This window comes from Pinus tabuliformis, chromosome 7 (assembly GCF_031772625.1).
Source record: "Pinus tabuliformis cultivar Carrire ecotype Pingquan chromosome 7, CPIR1, whole genome shotgun sequence".
Taxonomy (NCBI): Eukaryota; Viridiplantae; Streptophyta; class Pinopsida; order Pinales; family Pinaceae; genus Pinus; species Pinus tabuliformis.
The window spans coordinates 218,513,015-218,534,040 of record NC_142293.1 but is presented as its reverse complement, the minus strand read 5'-3'; the positions used below and the strand labels follow the sequence as shown (position 1 = coordinate 218,534,040).

General features: G+C 40.8%; 1 protein-coding gene across 3 annotated transcripts in view; it reads right to left on the bottom strand.

Annotated features, from left to right (window-relative positions):
* The window catches only part of LOC149246640 (pterin-4-alpha-carbinolamine dehydratase 2, mitochondrial-like), a 158,883-nt gene that overhangs the window by 81,054 nt on the left and 56,803 nt on the right, over positions 1 to 21,026 (bottom strand). The gene's annotated exons all lie outside the window — the stretch shown is intronic.

Below are 21,026 nucleotides of genomic sequence, written 5' to 3'. Positions count from 1 at the left end.
GTTCTATCTGCACTTTACTTTATGTACATGTGATTGCTAATCGGTGGAATATAATAAGAAAAAGAAGTAAACTGTTATAAGCATAGAACATACCATAACTTAACAATGATGCAGGTGGCGAAGATATGAATGGCACATTACATAAGCTACAAGGTGGCTCTCAAGGGCTACTGGCTACCAACTAGAAGAAATGAATAGGAGAGAAGTTTCTCCTAGGGGGTTACCCACTTTTGATGGATAATAGGCCCATTAAGAAAAGTTGTCTTCACATCTATCTAATGTATCCTCCATCCCATAAATGAAACTAAGGACATAACTGCACTAATGGAAGTGTACCTGGCCACTGGAGAAAATGTCACCTCATAGTCTACTCCCTCTTTCTAGGAAAACCCTCTTGCCACAAACCTAGCTTTGAACTTCTCAATGTTGCCATCTATTGCATGCTTGATCTTGTAGAGCCACCCAGAACTCAATATTGACTTGCCCGTTTGTTTTGGAATTATTTTCCAAGCATCATTCTTCATGATGAGGTGTACTCAACATGAAATCCTGCCATACCTATTGGATTGCTGCCTTTTGAAAGTTCGAAGGCTTGAAATATATGGCATTGTGCATCAATGTCATGTAGCCTAGAAACTTCTAAGTGAACCATTGAGGTATTCTAACAAAAAAAGGAAGCAACCACTGCCACCTCTTCTCTTTAGCTGAAGGTTGTACTACTCAAGAAATCATTGTTGACCCTATCTCAGCCTCTGGAACTGTCGACTCCTCATCTTACCGAAGTTAGACAAGTAAACACAAGTCTTTGAATAGAGCCAAGGAAAATAAGAAGTACGACGGATCTATTTTCAATATTATAACGTCACTTCACTTATCTCCTTGGCTCGTATCATGTCAGGAACTAACTAGAGATCTAAGAAAGATAAGACATACATACATAACTCTATTGTCGATGGAATAGGCTCATGGAACTTGTTGGAAACAAAGTCTTCCTCAATTTACATCCCTACTTACTATTGTCCTCCTCTGCTTTGGAAGATAGACCTTGTACGTGTTTGAAGTCACACTGATACCTACAAATAAACCCTTCCTGTTAAAGGGTTCCAACTCTGTCCTCTTTCCTACAGCTACATGGATTTAAACTAGATAGCCAAAGATGCAGAAATCAATGTTGCTAACATCGACATCAGCAAAAAATCGATAAGGATCTGAAAAAGCATAAATCATTAAACTTGGGAAAATATCGATAAAAATCAACTAACTTTAGCAAAATTAAAAAAACACATAAATATTCATTTTGTTTTCAATTTATTTAACGTATAAAGAAACAACATCAAAAAAATGCATTATCACATAAACATGAAAACATAAATAATATATAAGATGTATAAGATGTCTAATGCTACATCACACATCAACATTGAATCATGTCTTGAATCCTAAGTACTGACACAGCCTCAAAATATCAACAAAAAATATAATAAATCTATCTCATCATCATGAGTCATCTACTGATTTCCTCTACCCCTTTTACGAGCAAAGGTAATGGCTTTTCCTCTAGAGGAATAAGACCATGGGACTGGCATTGGACTTTGATGTTCTCTAAAAGAAGAGGTACACTCTAACATCCTCTATTGGTGCCAATGCTACTGCTAAGCCTAACTCAATCTATCTGAGTCACTAAAGGAGGTGGCATGACCTCCTCGTCCTGCTCCGCTACCTCTCTTTCCAATGCTACCTCCTTTGGCACCTCCTCTTCTAACTAATCAGAGTGATTCCATGACATAGGTTTGGGTTTCAACCCTCCATGCAGCAGTGGTGTCAATCCCATCCAATGAGATGGTGCCTATGTTAGGTGTTTTTAGAAGTTGCCTCACCTAAAATGGGAGATTATAGTAAACATAGACCATGTCCTTAAGGTGTTGGGGCTCCAACATATATGACGGTCATAAATTATAAATTAAGAAATATTGTACTTAAATTATTAATTATAGATATTTTCATATTTGGGAGAGTAGGATGATCTTCTAAAGTTGTTTTTCCTTGGAGGAGGTTCAATCCATTGTTGATCATCTTTGTGATGGATGTTCTTGGGAACATCAGCAGAACTTCTTGAAGCAGCAACATTTCTAGATTCTCCTTTAATTTTCTCCTTTAAAGGCTTGGAGCTTGTGTCCTCCTTGCTTGAAGATGTGCCTTCATAACCATGACCTATTTTGTCACCAGGAGATTTTTGACAGCTAAGAATGTTATCCAGCACTAGTGAGTTGTTCAAGTTCTTGTTAAGCTTATCAACTTCAACCCTCAATGTTACAACTTCCTCTTCAAGTTTCTTACACTCTTCTTCTTTCTTATTCATCTGGGTCTTCATCACTTCCTCAATTATCTTTGCTTCTTCAAGATGGACCTTTAAAGTGATGTTTTCTTCATCATGCTTTTTAAGTAGGGTTCTCAATTCTCTGTTTTTATTTCTAAGCTTAGCATTTTCATTTTCACTATTCTTCAATTTTTCTTGAAGATCTTCATCTTCCTGTTCGTGTAAAAAATCCATGATTGCAATAAACTGGAAACTGTTCTTCTAACTGATGTAGTTTATTTGTCTTTTGTCATTTAATTAACGACAAATAACGAATAGGTCACTACTGCAATCTTCACAATTAAAATAAACCTCATGGAAAATAAATCAGGAACTAAGAAATAGAAGCAAACACATAAAAACGACACCAAAGTTTGGACTAACGTTCCCGGAAAAACCTCGAAGGGAAAACCAGTGCAGCAGATGAGGATTTATATTTTATTATCTTCAGCAAAATAAAGAGTACATAGATCTGCTTGCCAAAACACTGGCAAAGCTTCGGAAAATTTTCTCCATCACTCCAACTAGCAGATTGACCTCGAAACCCTCTGTTTCCCTTGCAAAATCAAACTCGATCCCCCTCCATTAAATGCACGAAAAAAAAAATGTTGCGGGAAATTGGAATTTTGTTGATCTTGCACTTCTTTGGTGTTCTTGCACTCGCACTAAACAACTCGCTTTGACCTTCGGAATTGATTCCTGGCAACTGGAAAAGCGATCCGTTGCCTAGATCTGCGCATTAGAGAAACTCGCACACCCTTCTTGCTGGTAAACTCGGCCTCTGCAAATTTCAGTGGAAATCTCCCCTGGAAACCCTCTCTCCAATTTCTGTTGATCCTCTCACTGATGCTTTGTTGGCTCGAACTCTTCCCTCGCTGAATGTTGCGCACTAGGAAATTTGCACTGCCCAACTCTCTTGCTCCTTCAATGTGTCTTCTCCAAGCCCCATCAACTTGCTCTTATAAATCTCTCACTAGAGCACCAACAGCCAAGGGATCAATGGTTCAAATCATCTTAGACTGCGTCAAATTACTTTTGAGAAGTCTCTAGAGAAAAAGTCGATTTCCTAATTAATAAACTAATTAACCAATTTTCCTAAGTTAAACTTAGGAAATTTTAATTATCCGGTCATTGAATTTAATTAAGGTGTTTCGGATCCATATCTCGCAAAACCATTTATGGGTATTGGAGATCTCATGTTCCTTAGCCTTTCTAACACCTTAGAGACTAGAACACTTGTCTTATGCTACCACCATAATCAAAAACTAACACTCCCTCTTAGTGAGGAAGGTGTTCCCTCCTCAACATTCCTTCACTTCAAACTGTAGTTGGATTGTCTACGTTGTTGATGTCTAACATTTGTTGCATCTCCTTTCTTCACATCTCACGCTAGTTTGACTCCCTATCACTGGAAATCACTATGAAGAAGCGAACTAGTAAACATTTTCCATCAACAACTACACATACTCTGGTCCTCCTCACGCTGTTGTTGCTACTTCTCTGTTGATGATTCTGCACTTTTGTTGTAACTACTACAATAGTGAGTCTGATCTCCTCAGAGCCTGAAGCTCTAAACTTCCATAGCGTTGCTCCCTTTGAAGCTAGACTCTCTCTGAGTCTCGATCTCCTAATTAGAAATCACTCTAGTTGGAATTGCATCTAAACTACAACTAAGCAATTCGCACTGCTTGTGCCACTGTAACTAGCTCTACATTGTCTCTCAAGAACTGACTACAACTAACTCTACTGACACTAAACCTGCTACTATGATATTGTGGGCCCCTGTGGTGATGGTCTTATTGCAACAACTAGACTCTACCCATCTTGACACACTAAGGTATCAAGCCCCAACTCCACCTAGAGATATTGCTGCTATCACTGCAAACTCCTCCAATCTGGCAATCAACTCATCAATCTCTTTTGAAGTTGTTGTCTACTCATGCTTCTTGTCCTTCTTCCTTCGAGGACATGGGAGACATAGTGGCCAAATTCACCACACCCAAAGTAATTGAACCTCAACAGGTATTTTTTCTTCTTTTCACCTCCAAGTAAGCCTTATCCCTGACTGGGACCCATCTTCGCCTTTCCCTTACTCGCAAGGGCTACATTCTCCTCATCCTCCTCCTTCATTGCCTTGCTGCTATTGCTAATAGTACCTGATGCAAGACTAAGCCTCAGCTCCTCTTGAGTGAAGTCATTCCACATACGATCCCATCCATGTAGTGTATCTCGCCCAGAAATAACTTGGACTAATGTATACCACTCCTTGGTGAAGTCATTGAGAGTTGTCCGCACTAGTTCACTTTCTTCTGGTTTCTCACCCACTACCGCAAGTTCATCTCTAACCATCTAAATTCTAGTGAGATAGGATGTAACGCCTTCTCCCTTCTACATCTTGGTGGTCCTCAGCTTCTCCTTGAGAATCACTTTACGATTCTCTGATGGATTCTCATATAATTTTATGATGGCATCCCATATGTCCCTTGTTGTATTCTTGTCTACAAAATTCAAGACTATGTGATCCCTAACCCCATCTAGGACCATCCTCTTAGCTTTGGCCATTTCTTTCCGAGATTGTGGTGTTGGGATTGCACAAAGCCTAGGAGTTCTCACCTTCATGTTGCTAGGGTTTAGAAGGTTGCGGGAATATTGCAGAGTGGAGTTGGTGAGGTACTGTAGTCAGAATCGTCCCTGACAGAACAAGGCCAGAGGAGTTGCTACCGAGGGTTTTTAGCTGAGGAACCTGAATCAGTGGTGCGGTTGCACAAGAAGATCAGAGTAGGGGGCACCTCGACAGCAGCAGAAGGATTTCTAGGAGGGAAATCAGGACTCAGAGGGAGTTCAGAAGAGAACTTCCAGACGGGAAGTAGAGACTCAGAGGAGTCGAACACAGAACTTCCAGGAGGGAAGTAGAGGAGCATCATGGCACTACACGGAGTAAGAGACCAAGATAGACTGGACGAAGCATCGAACTTCGCAGTCTGGAAGGCCAGAATCTTATTCGTACTTCATAGGAATCGTGTCAAGAACTTCGCCTTAAAGGTAATAGCTATCCCAGTGGACCCCAATGATAATGACAAGTATGAGGAGATGATGGCAAGGGCCAAGAGCATTATCCTTGACGAGGTCAGGATCATGTAGTACCACACATAGCCGAGAAAGAAACGGCATTTGAGATGTGGGAGGCTCTCAAAAATTTGTACCAGCATACTTCTATGCAAAGAAGAATGTTGCTTGAGAACCAGTTGAGGTCGTATCAGATGAAGGGAGAACTTATTGACACCTTCCTCGAAGGACTAAATGAGATTCGAGATCAGTTGACTGCTATAGAGGCGACACCGGATCAGGAGTTGATGGTGAGGACAGCCCTGAATGTTGTCTCAGAAGACTGGGAGGTGTTTGTCCAGAGTATACTGGGCAGAGGGACTCTCCCACCTTGGGACGAGATGTGGGCAGCTCTTCGCCAGGAAGAGATCAGACGGCAGTCGAAGATGGGTAGCAGCAGCAAGGGGATCAAAGTCAAGCAGGAGGAGGAAGACGTGGCCCTAGCATCTGAGGGAAAGCAGGAAAAGCGGAAGAAGAAAGATCTCTCCAAGATCAAGTGCTTCCACTGTGGGGAGCTGGGTCATTATGCGACCCAGTGTCCAAGGAAGAAGAGTAAGGGAGAGTCTTCCAAGACTAAGGCAACGCCAGCACGAGCAGAGAAGGAAGTTTTGACAGACGATGATTGTGCCATGAGTGCACATGCGCCACTTGAGAAGAAGTGGGGAGACATCGAGCTGTAGTCAAGCAGACTACAGGCAATGAGGGGCAGGATCCTCGAGGTACCCAGCCTCTTGGATTAGACCTTGCTACAGGAGCCCTAAAGAGGAGTAGCAGGACTGGCTGAGTCGGGTAGAGACGGGTGCAGATGGAGCGGCAAAGAAAGCTACAGTGCAGGAATCCCGAGACAGTGCAAGGCTAACAGGCTGCAGCAGTGCGTGAGATACAGGAGTGTTGCACCAGTGCAGGATGGCACAAAGAGGTGTGCAACAATGCGAGATGCAGGGAGTTGTTGCAACGGCACAGAGGTCAGAGAGGGAGCACTTGTCAGTGGCAGAGGGAGCTTCAGCATCAGTGGGTGTCTCTCGCCCAACAGGGAGGTCAGATTGGGAGATCAGTTACTTACTTCTTAGTAACTGAGTTGCAGTGCAGCAGTGGGTAGCACTATGCAACATGATGAGAGGTGCAGTGGGAATGCAATGCTGGGAGAAAGGACTAGCAACAGCACGGATGCAGAGGAAGTTGTCGTACAGATGCAGCAGTGGCAGTGGCAAAACCATGGGCAGCAGTATAGGATGTAGCAGTGCAGAGGATGTTGGGCAGGAAGGCCTAGCATCAGCACAGGTACCGATGTCGGATGATCAGAGTAGTACTCAGTGAGGAGTATTGTTAGAGCACAGTCCTCGCTAAGAGGGAGTGTTGATTTGGGGTAGCATCGGATGTGCTCTAGCCACGAAATTTGGTGGAGAGGTTGGGGCACATGAGATTTCCAATACCCAGAAAGGGTTTAGGCAGATTCTAAACAGATCAAGAGATATTAAAATAATTAATATTTTTAATGGAGTCCCTGAGTCTAAACTTAGGGAAAATAAAATATTGATGTGTATTAATATGAATCTATGTTAGAATGGTCCAAAATACATGGATCAAGCCAGATCTAATCTTAGCCATTGATTAGGGACTTAATCTCGGTCGTCGAGATGTCAACAGAAAAAGTATAAGAGGAGGCTTGAGGGTCACTTGGAGAATACACCAGAGTGATTAGTCATTCTATTCTCTAAAGCGAGGTTTGTTAAGAGAGATAGAATTAGTGATCGGGAGATGCCGCTAAGGGGCATTTGAGTACAAAAAGACAGAGAGGCAGAGATAGTGTCGGGAGAGCTGCGCAGTAGCCAAGGAGAGTGACGCAGAGCCAGCCAGGGCTCACGCAGGGCCACGCAGAGGCAGCTGGGAGTTGTGCAGAGCCTCAGAGAGGCCAACACTGTTGACGCAAAGGGCCAGAGGGTTGACGCAGGGCCTCCCAAGGCTGACGCAGACCCATCCGGGGTGACGCAGGGCCAGCATGAGGCAGAGAGGGGCTAACGCAGTCCAGAGAGAGGCTGACGCTGGGGTTTCTAGGGCAGATTTGTGTTGAGTAGTTGTCGGAAGGATTATCCGGGGTTTCAACTAGTAGATTTGTCAGAAATTGAGACATTACTGCCAAGGAAATTCTCTGTTGGGTAGGCCAGTTTCGGCACCCATATTGTACTCTGATATTGCTTAATAAGAAAACCCTCAGATAGTTGCACCGGTTTTCCCACATTGGGTTTTTCCGGGGAAATTAGTCCAAAAATAATGGTGTCATATGGCGTGTTTGTTCTTTTGTTTCTTTTAGTTGCTAATCTATAATATGTTGAGCATGCACTAGTGTTTATTTTCAGTATTTACATTGTAAATAACTTGTTAAGGAAAAATAACAAGTAGGTAGGAATAAATCAGATAAAGTGCATGGAGGGTTTCTAACTAAGTAAACTTAGAAACTTCAACACTAAAGGAAGAAGATACAAATAATAGTAATAATAAGAAACATCACAAGTAATTATCAAGATCAAGAAAATATTTACATCCTTTCTTATTTTCCAACATGGTTTCAGAGCTTTGGTGAAGAAGAAAAAGGCAAATCCATTTATAGGCACTATCTCAGGGAAGGAGTCTATCATATTCGAGGAAGAAGTCTAACTCTAGCAAGGATGAGAAAAACATTGAAGAAGCATCTAACTTCAGATACTAGAAGAAGAGGATTGACCTAATCCTCGAGAAGAACAAGGTGCTAGATTTGGTAAAAGGAAATGTAAAGAAGCCTACAGAAGAAGCCAGTGATGCCGACAAAGAAAAATTCAGGGATTTAGAATTGGTGGCTATGACTCTGATGGTAGAAGGATAAAAGACAATCTTGTCCCATTCATAGCTAACATTAATCATGCTTAGGAGATGTATGAAGCCTTGTCGAAGTTGTTCACCATTAAGAACATCGGTCAAGTAGCAAATTTGAAGAATGAACTGAGGAATATGACTAAAGAAGATCTTATGGCAACCTTCTCTGTGAAGATAGCTAGACTCAGGGATGATCTTTTGGCCATCGATGAGATTGTTCCAGACAAATAATTGGTGATCATTGCTATATTGGGATTTCCACCCTCTTGGGGTGCATTTGCTTTAGGTCTCAATAGTTGGAAGGTAGCTCCCACCTTTGAAGAATTATGGACCACATGTAGTCAAGAAGAATTAAGGATCTCAATGGTTTCCAATCCTGAAGGAGTATCAAATGCTTATGTTGCTCATCATAAAGGAAAGAGATGAAAGGGACCAAGGAAGAAGTTGACATGTCTAAGATAGAGTGCTATCAATGTCATAAGAAAGGTCACTACAAAAGTGACTATCCCGAGAATCCAAGGAATAAGAAGAGAGGAAGAGATCAAGCCAACTTTGCTGAAGAAGGAGACTCAAAGAAAGTCAAGCCTGAAGAATCTGACATTAGGGGCTTACGCTATTAAGTTATTTGATGTACATAACTTGTTTTATATGTTTTAGAATTTATAGGTTTTTAACATATCTTTGGAAAAGACATTTTTGTATTGCTTTAAGTTTGTAGGTTTCCCTCAAGCTTTGGAGGGAGCTCCCAACAACTCTCAAAGATAAGTATCTCATATATTTTCAGTTTTGGGTTCATGTACTCATTTAGTTTTGATTATATTATATACTAATCACCTTTCTCCCTTTGTTGTCTTGATCAGGGAAACATCCGAAAGAAGGAGAATCTCTCAAGACAAGGTTAATAGTCAAGATTCAAAGGTATGCTTTGAATACATTGATTGAAAGGATTATTGATTTGAATATCTATTACTAACTTTGTTGTGACTAGCTATTGAATCTCAGTTATTCTTGTTTGGGTGATTCATCTCTTGATAAATCTACCCACCCCACTCATATTCTTGATTGACTATGTAGAACCCTAGACAGGTTCCAGAACACCCTAACCGAAGGGTATGCTAATATGAATGTCTGAAATCCTAACCTGCATAGGGATATTGTGAAATGCTAGCTAAAGTTTTATTGATGATGTATTGTTTGGGATTTTGATGTGATCTGGAAATCCTAACTTGTTAGGGTTGAATGTTAAGGTCTAAAATCCCAAACCTTTGAAGTTTTGGTAATGTTGGGTTTTCTATGTTTCTACATTGGAACCCTAGCTCATTAGGGTTTGGCGGAATGTGTGAATAAGACCCTTACATTGTCTTAAAAATGTTTTCTTTGGTATGTGTGTGTTTGTCTGATCAAACCGCAGTATAGTCAAAATGATTGTGTCTAACTCTTATTTGATATTGTTGTGAAGTTGGGTTTGACTAACACATGATATGAAATGTATTTGCATGATATCTAGGCATCTATATAGATATGTCCTTTTGGTTAAAAGCCTAGGTTTGTCTAGGTCAAATGTATTTATGTTTTGGACATATGATATGCTTATGTATGGTTATGAATTCCTAGATATGTGTTCACCTAGTCATTAATGGTCATGAGTCTTAGGATTTAATGGAAGTCCTTGTCTGAGATTCTAGGATGATGATATCTGAAAATCTAGGGTTTAGCAGTTAAATCCTAGTAGTGGCATTGTCTAGTGTGAAATGTAACAATATGAGATCTATGTATGTAATGATTGTTGAGATTTTGAAAAATGGAATTCTAAGGTTTTAGAATTAAACCTTAGTCAAAGTAAAATCCCTGGAATATGATGATTTGAGATTTGTATAAATTTTGGTGAATTTGTGAATTCTACGATTTTGGAGTTGAACCTTAGTTGAAGTAGAAATCTCTGATGAATGGTAACTATATGATAACTTGAGATGTGTTGAAATTTGAATTTTTGGTTGTGATTGATGATTGCTCGAAAATCTAGGGTTTGCAACTAACCCTAGTGGTAGTTGGTCATGTTAGTGACTAATTGATAGTTGATTGAAAATCTAGGGGTTGGAACTAACCCTAGTGGAAGTTGGTCAGGTTAATAACTAAGTTGTGATTGACTTTGATTGACTCTTTTATATGAAATCTAGGATTTGTATGAATCCCTAGTGAGAAGTCTAACATATGTATTTTGAAAAGTTGTTAGATGCCTTGTAGATCTATATGTATTTTGAATTGTTTCTAGGGTTTGTTATATGGTGTAATAAGGTATGTCATACCTTTGGAAGACATACTGGAACCCAAGATGGAATGAATGTTGTTATGAAATAGTCTAGGGTGTGTAACTAAGTCCCTAGCAAGATGTCGAAGAGTATATTTCTCTTGTTTGTAATTGATTTTGGGTATCTATTATGAATAAATTTGAAATGCATCTGTGAGTCTGATATGGCTAACATCATGCTTCTATAGATTTGGTTGTACTTGCTATTTAAGCTATGCAGGTACACAATCATCAACTTGGTGAAGATGCTCAATGTGACAAGCAAGTTGTGTTGGTACACAATCTTCAACTTGGTGAAGATGTGATAAGCATGATGGGGATGATGATAACTCTGATGAAATGGTTGGAAGCCACAAAAGATTCTCCGATGTCAAAAAGAAGAAGTTGATCCCTCAGAGGAAGCATGAATAGAAGAGATCTCCCTAATATTAAGAGAGAGTAAGGATAAAGAGGTGCTTCTTGGTTGAGAGGGAGGGCTTAGCTTGGTGTTAATTGAAGAATGATTTTTGAAGGATATGTTGTTGCATGAGAATAGGAAGTAAATCATATGATTGAGGAATCTTTTGTCAAAAGATTCGGTTGATAATCCTACTATGGAAAGTTGAGAAGCAACATCAAGTTGTCTATAAGGCCTTGGAGGTTTGTATTTGATTATGTACATATGAAAGTATATTATTAATTGGCATTGTGTTTGTAGAGGTGTATCTCTCGAAGGATTTGATAGCATGCTAGTTACCAATCAATTTGATTGGGAGAGATTGGTCATTCTTGATCTGTTGAATCAAGGGGTGTTGAGGCTTTGCGAGTGAAGCATTGCCTGGGGAGACACCACGCTGGCACTCTGTCTTGATGTCTTGAATTCCGGAATTGAAAAGGTGGTGTTGTTTATCGAGCTCTGTTTTGGATACACACCTGTATGTTTGGGTTGGTGGTTAGCAAGCCTGATGGTACCTAGAGGGGCTGAAATCTTGAGTCCACCTTAGTCCCACTTGGATAGATTGCCCTGGTTAGGAATCTAGTCCATGGCATTGCGATGCCTAAATTGTTGAGTGACTGGTTGGATAGATTGCCCTGGTCAGGAATCTAGTCCATGGCATTGCGGTGCCTAAAGTTCTTCATGGTTCATATAGTTTGAGATCTTCCATTGTATATGTACATTATGAATACCTCCCTAGTTAAGAGGAAGTGTTGGAAAATGTAACTATGTTCGGTCTTCAATAATGTACTTGAGTCATTATGAAATGTATTTGTCAAAAGAATAAAGAAAATAATTATTATTATTATTATTGTGACTTATTACAGCATGGGTTTCATGCTTGGGTCACCATGTTTTAGGCCAAAGTCCCCATTGAGGACTTCTAGGACTTATTATGAGTCTACAAAATTATTGTACATTTAAAGAGACCCTTATTGGGCTTTTGAATCATGTAAAAAGGTTAAATATTGAGTCAAATATGAATTACAGAACCTCCACACCATGTCGGCCCAAGGGAAGATTAAGTCGGCCTAAGACCCTATTCGACCCCACAAGAAGCCTATAAAAAGAAGGATATCAATTTCATTTGGAGCATCACTTCTCATCAAGTTTGAATTCTCTCTACTGGGCAGAAGTGCGAAAATCTTGTTGACGGGCAGAAGTACGAAATGGGTAGCTAGGAAAGTTTGTTGCCAGGAAGCCAAACTGAATGCGAGTTTGGGTGAGCCTAAGGAGTCAAAGAAAATCGAAATTTTGGCAGTGGTCTCTCTCTATTTCATGCTCTGGATTGGGAGATCAAAGTCTTCCAAATTGGTATGTTGTCGGAAGCTGTCAGCTGCTGCAAATCGCTGCATAGTCGAAGTTGTTGAGAAGAGATCAATCTTCTAGAGGCTGACTTGGTGTGGAGGGAAGGTCTGATCTTGATCTAGGGTGAAAAGTCTCAAAGAATACTATTGAAAGGAAGAATTACTTTGACAGGGTTTTCCCCTCGAGGGGGGTTTTGCCCTGGCATGTGCTACATCTTGTGTTCATTGTTTTATGTGTTGTTGCTTTTGGTAGTTGCTTGATGAACTAAAGAAAGAAGATATAAAGAATAGTAATAATAAGAAACATCACAAGTAATTATGAAGGTCAAGAAAATCTTTATTGCCTTTCCGATTTTCCAACAAAATGTGTCTTCTTCCTTCTTTTGACGTTTTTCTACCCCAACAACTGCTGCAGAAAATTGTGTCCCACCTGAAGACTGCTCAACGTTGAATCTCCTGCTGCGCTGCTCCCTCTACCACTAACAAATCATGAACTGGAAATCTTATCTCTCTGTCATCTCACTCAAAGAGAGATTTTCCTCGAGAATCATGCCCTCCTAGCTTGGATTGCGCAATCCCTCTAGGGATTCAATCTGCTGCCTACGCAACACTTCGATCTCCCTTCTTCTCTTCAACAATGTGCTCTTCCGGTCCGCTCTCTCGCTTCACCTTCGCTCTGAGACCATGTGAAAATTTGGAGACCCAAATGTTGATTTCTGGTAGTATCGGATGTGCTCTAAGTCTCAAAATTTGGATGGAGGCTTAGACACATGCATTCTCCAATACCCAAAAGCCGTTTTGCGAAATTCCACCTGGAGATAGTTTTATTAAATTAATTAATTATTTTTAATGGGACACTAAGTCTAAACTTAGGAAATTAAAATAATTAATGGGTATTAATCTAAATTGTGGGTGTAACTTCTAGAAGAAGATGAGGATCAAGCCAAAATGATCTAAGCCATTGATTAGAAGTTAATCTAGGTCGTTGGTTGTCCAACAGAAAGATATAAGAAGAGGCTTGAAGGGCACTTGGAGAATACACATAGAGTAGAGATCAGAAGATCGAATTTCTGAAGCAGAGCAACTGTTGGAGAGAAATTCAAAGTGATCTTTTGCAGTGAGGGGTAGGGATAGTATCCGGTGGGGAGTTTTCCTGGGCCGGAGAGTACAAGGCAGAGAGGGTAGAACAACATCCAGAGAGTGGTTGACGCTTGCCCACACAGAGCTGACGCAGTGGCAGCGCAGAGCCTACAGTAAGATCGAATTCCTACTTAGGAAATCGAGTTTCAAAAGCCAGGAGCCGAGGTGTGAGACCGGGAGGCAGAAATTCGAAGTTTCCAGCCAGCAGAGGGTCAGAAGGAGGAGTGCAGTCCCCAGCAAAGGTGACGCAGACACTGCATGGGGTTGACGCAGTTCTGCAAAGAGGCTGATGCAGAAGGGACGCAAAGGCTCATTACCAGCGAGATCAGAGTCAGATCTTCCATTGACATGGTGAGATCATCTCACTACTTGTTTTGTCTAGTTTCTCTCTGTATCGGATAGCCAGTTGGGCATCCATCAAATTGTACTCAGAATTACTACTGCATAATAATAAAACCCTCAGCTGCTGCACCAGTTTTCCCACACTAGGTTTTTCCAGGGACGTTTGTCCATAAATAACTGTGTAAGATGTGTGTGTGTTGTATCTCTTTCCTGTTCAGTTTCTTGTTTCCATTTATAATTAAACAGTGTATGCTGCAATGTATTCGTTTCAGTATTTGCTGTAGGAAACAGTGAATAATTTGCTTCAGTAATTAACAAATAGGAGAAACGTAATCAGTTGTTGCAGTAGTGATTCAGGATTCTGAATTTTCACATGGTATCATAGTTGCAAGTGAAGCAAGAGAGCAGAGCTGGAAGAACCCGGAGATGAAGAGAAGGAGGGTTGACGAGTTGCATAGGCAGCAAATCGAATCCCCAAAGGGATTGTGCAGTCCAGGCTAGGAGGGAAAAAATTTCGAGGAAGGGCTCTCTCTGAGTGAATCGACAGAGAGGTAAGACTTCCAGATTGAACTTTGCCAGTGTCTAGGGGAGCAGCGCAAAAGCTTCAGCGAAGAGGAGGTTTCTGGTGAGACGCGATTTTTTGCAGGCAGTTGCTAGGCAGAAAGACGTCAGAGGGAAGAAAGAGACACGGTTGAGGGAATTCTTCCTTAGAGGACTTCCAGCCAAGGAGTCTGAATTCTCATTTGCTGAGAAGCAGCGGAGAGGGGCAGATCTACAAGCTCCAGAAAGACGTCAAAGGGAAGAGAGAGACACGGTTGAGGGAATTCTTCCTTAGAGGACTTCCAGCCAAGGAGTCTGAATTCTCATTTGCTGAGAAGCAGCGGAGGGGCAGATCTACAAGCTCCAGCAGGGAGTGCATAGACCAGTCCAACACTGCGCAAAGGAGAGAGGAGGCTATTCAACATTTTTCGTTTGGCAAGGATGGCAGCCAGTGGGTTGAGAGATCAGGATCGATTGGATGGTGCATCCAACTATGTGATCTGGAAGGCAAGGATGTCGTGCCTTCTGGATGAGCATTTTCTCAAAACCTACGTCGACAGCGTGGTAGTTGTGCCCGCGGATCCAGATCCGCTCAAGAAATACAAGGGAGAGATGGCGAAGACAAAGAGAATGATCCTCGACGGAGTGAAGGATCATATAGTTTGTCAAATCACTGCCAAGAGGACTGCCAAGGAGATGTGGGATGCATTGTCAACGCTGTATCAAGGATCTTCCGAGCAGCGGAAGATGTATTTAGAGCAGAAGATGAGATCTTTGCAGATGCAGAAGGGGGAGTGCATTGATCCGTTCCTCACTAAGCTTCAGGAGACCCGAGATGAGCTAGCAGTTGTGGGGTCAACACCTCAAGGTTCTAAGATGGTAAGACTGGCCCTAAATTCAGTATCTGAGGAGTGGCAAGTCTTTGTCCAGAGCATCCTGGGCAAGGTGACTTTGCCAAACTGGGATGAAATGTGGGCAACTCTTAAGCAAGAGGAGCTGAGGAGAGACTTGGTCAAGTGTAAACTTGACGGAAGCAGCAACAGTGGGTCGAAGCCCAAGGAGGAGGAAGATAATGCAGCCCTCATATCCAAGGGACAGCAGGAGCAATGGAAAAAGAAGAAAGATGTTTCGAAGATCAAATGCTTCAGGTGTGGTGAATTCGGTCACTACACAACACAGTGTCCTCTCAAGAAGAAGGACAAAGATGAGAAGCATAATCCAAAGGTTGCAGCTGCAAAGATCAAGGAGGAGGAGTTTGCCATAACAGTCGAAATACCTCTAGGAGGGAGGTGGGTTGATTTAGAGTTGTAGTTCGAAAGAGCTACAGATGAGCAGGATCCTTGAGGAGCCCACCTCTTGGATCAATTCCTTGCTACAAGAACCTAGATTAGTAGTAGCAGGATGGACCAGTGTCAATTGGTGCAGAGGAGTGCTAGAGTGACAGTTGCAGTGGCTAGGAGCGCCAGTGACTGAGCAGCGCAAAGCTAGAGTTGACAGCAGTGCAATTGGCACAAAGCAGAGGTCAACAGCAACGCAAAGGCTTCAGAGGGTCAGCGTAGAGACTAGTGGCAGTCATAACTCCAGCAACGAGATGCATCATACTGAACACCAGTTCAGTAATTTGGGATGATTTCCGTTGTTGATGCAGTAGCAGCAATAGTTGGAGAAAGTTGCAGTGTAGATGCAGTTGGCAATGGCAATGCCAGCAGCAACACAGACACATAATTGAGAGGGAGTTGCAGTACGGATGCAATATTGATAGTGGCAAGGTCAGCAACAGTACAGATGCAGTATTTGCACAGTAGTTGATGCACAAGATGTCAGACATTAGCAGCGTAGAAGGAGATGTTACAAAATAGATTGATGCTTCAGCAAGATGCATTACTAGAGCACATTCCTGGCTAGGAGGGAGTGTTGATTTCTGGTAGCATCAAATGTGCTTTAAGTCTCAAAATTTGTAGGGAGGCTTGGACACATGCATTCTCCAATACCCAGAAACCGTTTTGGGAAACTCCACTCGGAGATAGTTTTATTAAATTAATTAATTATTTTTAATGGGACCCTAAGTATAAACTTAGGAAATTAAAATAATTAATGGGTATTAATCTAAACTGTGGGTGTAACTTCTAGAAGAAGACGAGGATCAAGCCATTGATTAAAAGTTAATCTGGGTCATTGGTTGTCCAACAGAAAGATATAAGAAAAGGCTTGCAGGGCACTTGGAGAATACACATCGAGTAGAGATCAAAAGATCGAATTACTGAAGCAGAGTAGTCGTTGGAGAGAAATTCGAAGTGATATTTTGCAGTGAAGGCCAAGGATAGTATCCAGTGGGGATTTTTCTTGGGCCAGAGAGTACAAGGCAGAGAGGGCAAAACGACATCCAGAGAGAAGTTGACGTTGGCCCACACAAAGTTGACGCAGTAGCAACGCAGAGCCTAGAAGGAAATCAAATTCCTGTTGAGGAAATCGAGTATCAGAAGCCGGGAGCCGGGGTGAGACTGGGAGGCTGAAATTCAAAGTTTCCAGCGAGCAGAGGGTCAGAAGGAGGAGCAGCACAGTCCCCAGCAGAGGTGACGCAGAGACTGCGTGGGGTTGATGCAATTCTACACAGAGGCTAACACAAGGGACACAGAGGCTCATTCCCAGCGAGATCAGAGCAGGATCTTCCAGTGATAGGGTGACATCATCTCACTACTTGTTTTGTCCAGTTTCTCTCTGTATCAGATAGCCAGTTGGGCACAAATCGAATTGTACTCATAATTACCACTGCATAATAATAAAACCCTCAGTTGTTGCACCGATTTTCCCAAACTGGGTTTTTCCAGTGACGTTTGTCCAAAAATAATTGTGTAGATGTGTGTGTGTTGTATCTCTTCCCTGTTCAGTTTCTTGTTTCTGCTTATAATTTAAACGATGTAGGCTGCAGTGTATTCGTTTCAATATTTACTGTAGGAAATAGTAAATAATTTTCTTCAGTAATTAACAAATAGGAGAACCGTAATCAGTTGCTGAGGTAGTGATTCGGGATTCCGAATTTTCACACCAAATCCCTACTACAGCAAACTGATATTACTTCTACTTGTTAATTCATGCAAATTATTTACTGTATTACACTGTAAATATCGAAGTAAATACAACTACAACCTTCACTAATTAAATTATATGCGGAAACAAGAACTGAGCAAGAAGAAATAACACACACACAAGTGACACCGTTGTTTTTGGACAAATGTCCCCGGAAAAACCGGTGCAGCAGCTGAGGGTTTGTATTATTATGCAATAGTTTCTAAATACAATCTTGGAATGCCTTACTAGCTATCCAATACAGAGAATCTGACTGGCAAATAAATTAGTGAGAAATACCTCACATTATCACTGGAGATTCAACATTGATCCAAGCTCTGGATGGAAAGCGCCACACTGCCTCTGCGTCAGCCTACGCAGTGCAGCATCACAGCTACGAGGTTCTGAGTCTCCCTTCTTGTTGGTCGATTTGCCTCTGGAAGCTTCGACTCTCTGCCATTACGGTCTCAAACCTTGGCTTCTGGCTCTAGAACTCGACTCTTCAGCAAATTTCAAATCTCCCCTCAAAATCTGTGTTGCCTCAATGTGGCTCTGCACTACCTCCCTTCAAGTTTTGAGGCTTAGAGCACATCTGATGCTACCAGAAATCAACATCTTCATCACCAAGACCTTTTCTCTGAAAATGTTATCCGAACTTATCTCCTTAAGTTACATTGAATCTTGTATCACTGAAAACATACTAAACATGGTTACTCATTTTCTGAAGTGACCGAATTGTGTCACTATGCCTTTCAGGATGTTTTTGAATTCCTTCTGACTTGATCTTTAATACAAATATGCTCAACAAATGCACCCACCTAATCTTTAATACCAATGCACCCAAGTGATCTTCAAACTGCCTCTTGACCATAGCTCTGATCCCATGTTGAGAAATCCAAGGAGGTGGCACTTAGTTGATTTCTCTGATTATGACATTATCTTGTGATGTTTTCATTATTATTATTTGTTCTTTAGAATTATCTTTTCTTATCATCAAGACTAATGCCATGCAACAAATAAAAGAGAACACAAGATGTAGGCACACTGCCAAGGCAAAACCCCACTCTAGGGGAAAACCCAATCAAAGTTCTTCCTTCAGTAGATTCCAAATGAGACGACCAAGACCCTTACAACATAGACTTGAGACTACCTCCATCAAGTCATCCTTCTTTCATTGTGTTTGCATCCATGTCATTGAATTTTCATCACTAAGTTTGCATCAAATACTTGCCACTGAGTTTGCACCAAGACATCATCACTTCTTACTGTGAAGACACCAAATCCTTCTCACTGTTGTGAACTCTCATCACTGTAATTACATTGGGACAGAGATTGCACCGAGATCTTCACTGTTGTAACACCAAGCCCTTATCACTGTAGTTATACCCTTAAACTCATACCGAACCATTATCATTGTAGTTATACCCTTATCATTGACCCTTCTCATTGTTGTGGTACTGAAACAATGTTATAGCAGTAGCACCGAACATGAGGTAATCCGAGCTTCATTTTCTGAGATATCCAAACTTCATTTTAGAGATAAACCAAGCCTCATTTCAGAGATGTCCGAACTTCATTTCAGAGATATCCGAACTTGTCCTTCTGAGATTTTTGCGAGCTTCTTTTCTAAACTGTGGAGCAAGGTATAGCCTTGTATATATAGTTGTTTCTTCTTGAAAATAAGCTAACATGACTTCATGATTAGTTGTGTCTCCATTTAAGATTAGGCTGACATGATTTTACTTGAACGAGGCCGACTTGATGATGATCTACTTGAAGCTGACAGAGGAAGACTTGATGGAGGAGTCTTTGACCAATAAACAAATTAACTTTGACCTAAATAAATAATCCTAAAGCCTACAATGGAGGCTTGACCTATAATAATTGACCCAAGCATGAAATCCATGCTTTAACAAGTCAATTAAATCAATAATAAAAATTCCTTTTGCTTTCTTTTGACAAATATATTACATTTTGACTTCAAGTACAATTATGAAGACCAAACCTAGTTACATTCTTCAACATGGTCTCCTTTAAATTTGCTCCCAAAATTTCCTTGCTGCAATCTTCTTCCCTTCTCTTCCGTCCTAGAGTCTCTCACTAGTTGAAAAAATCGCTCTCTCAACAATAGCAATGTAATGTGTCTTCATCTTCTCACATAGGTTCTCTTTATAATTCCTCCATGGACCAAATCCCTAATCTCCAAAGTGATAGACGGCTAAAAGATTAAATCCTAGCCTTCTTAGATCAACGGTGGAGATTAGATCTAAGTCACTTAATTTAGCATTTATCCTTAGATAAACATTAGCTCAATGTCAACATTAAATAGATAATTAATCAATGTACTTTTCCAAATTTAAAAACTTAGGAAGGAGATCATATTAGTTGCTCCTCTTGAACAACCCCTAAAGAGGACTTCTCCTCCATGCAAGACACCAGCCTATGCAGAAGATCTTTCGAAGCTACAAAATCAACAATCCCAACTGCCACCTACCTCAATCTTGAGATGTAAAGCTAAAATTAAATCCTAATCTAAGTCATTAATGTTCTAGAATTTCTACAACATTTCATTTAGATTCCTACTATTAAATTCAAAACATTAAACTTTGACGGGATTCTCTTTTCAAGTGAAATTACAAAACATAATTAGTGAAAACCTTTCCAAGGTGATCAGCAAAGAAATTTCTCAAACCACTTCTGCACATTCACATTGAACCTCTGCAAGAAGTTTCCAGTCAAGCTACATCTCTCAACCCATCATGTACTAATAATAGCACCATCAACCACTGGAACTCACTCATAAAGTAACAAAGTAAATCATGTCATGTAATTGATTAAAAAGATTATTGTTCACCCTGTGAATAGCCTGAAACTACACATGAAGCACACAGATCCTATGGTTTTGGATTAACGTAAAGCATGTATTTATTCCTTGTTTTGGATGAGAGATGAAGTTTATTGCAATTTCCAACACATGAACACATGTAAAGGAGGAGGAAGAAGCATCCAAAATTCCAAATTTGGAGTATAGAATAATGAACGTCTTTTTCTTCCATATTTCCTATCATCCCATAAACTCATTTTTCTTTCCGCAAATTTATTCATAAGCCTCTACTTTCTCGACAAATTGCCCAATTCTCAAAGTTCTAACTCTTCCCTGTTACTTGTCCAGAAGGAACAATCTCACCGTCAGAACCTTCATCTAGTTGTCAAAGAATCCAGCTCTCCCCATCTTAGCACCAATTCAATCCCCTTGCCTGGGTTAGGGAGGACTGTTTTGAAATGTACTAATGAAATTTTTGTCTAAGGTAACTATTGAATGGAAACACGATGAAACCCAGGGTACCCACTGTGAACCGAGCCAACATTAATTATTGCAGTCTCTCTACAGAAATGAATGCCCCTGCTTCCTATGCTCACAATTCGTTGTTTGCCAATCTTCTTCCGATCAAAACCTAATTACTTCCATCAATTAGTCTTTGAACTTTTAAAGGTGAATATTCTGTAGTAATAGTCAACATTATTTGTTCACCCCAA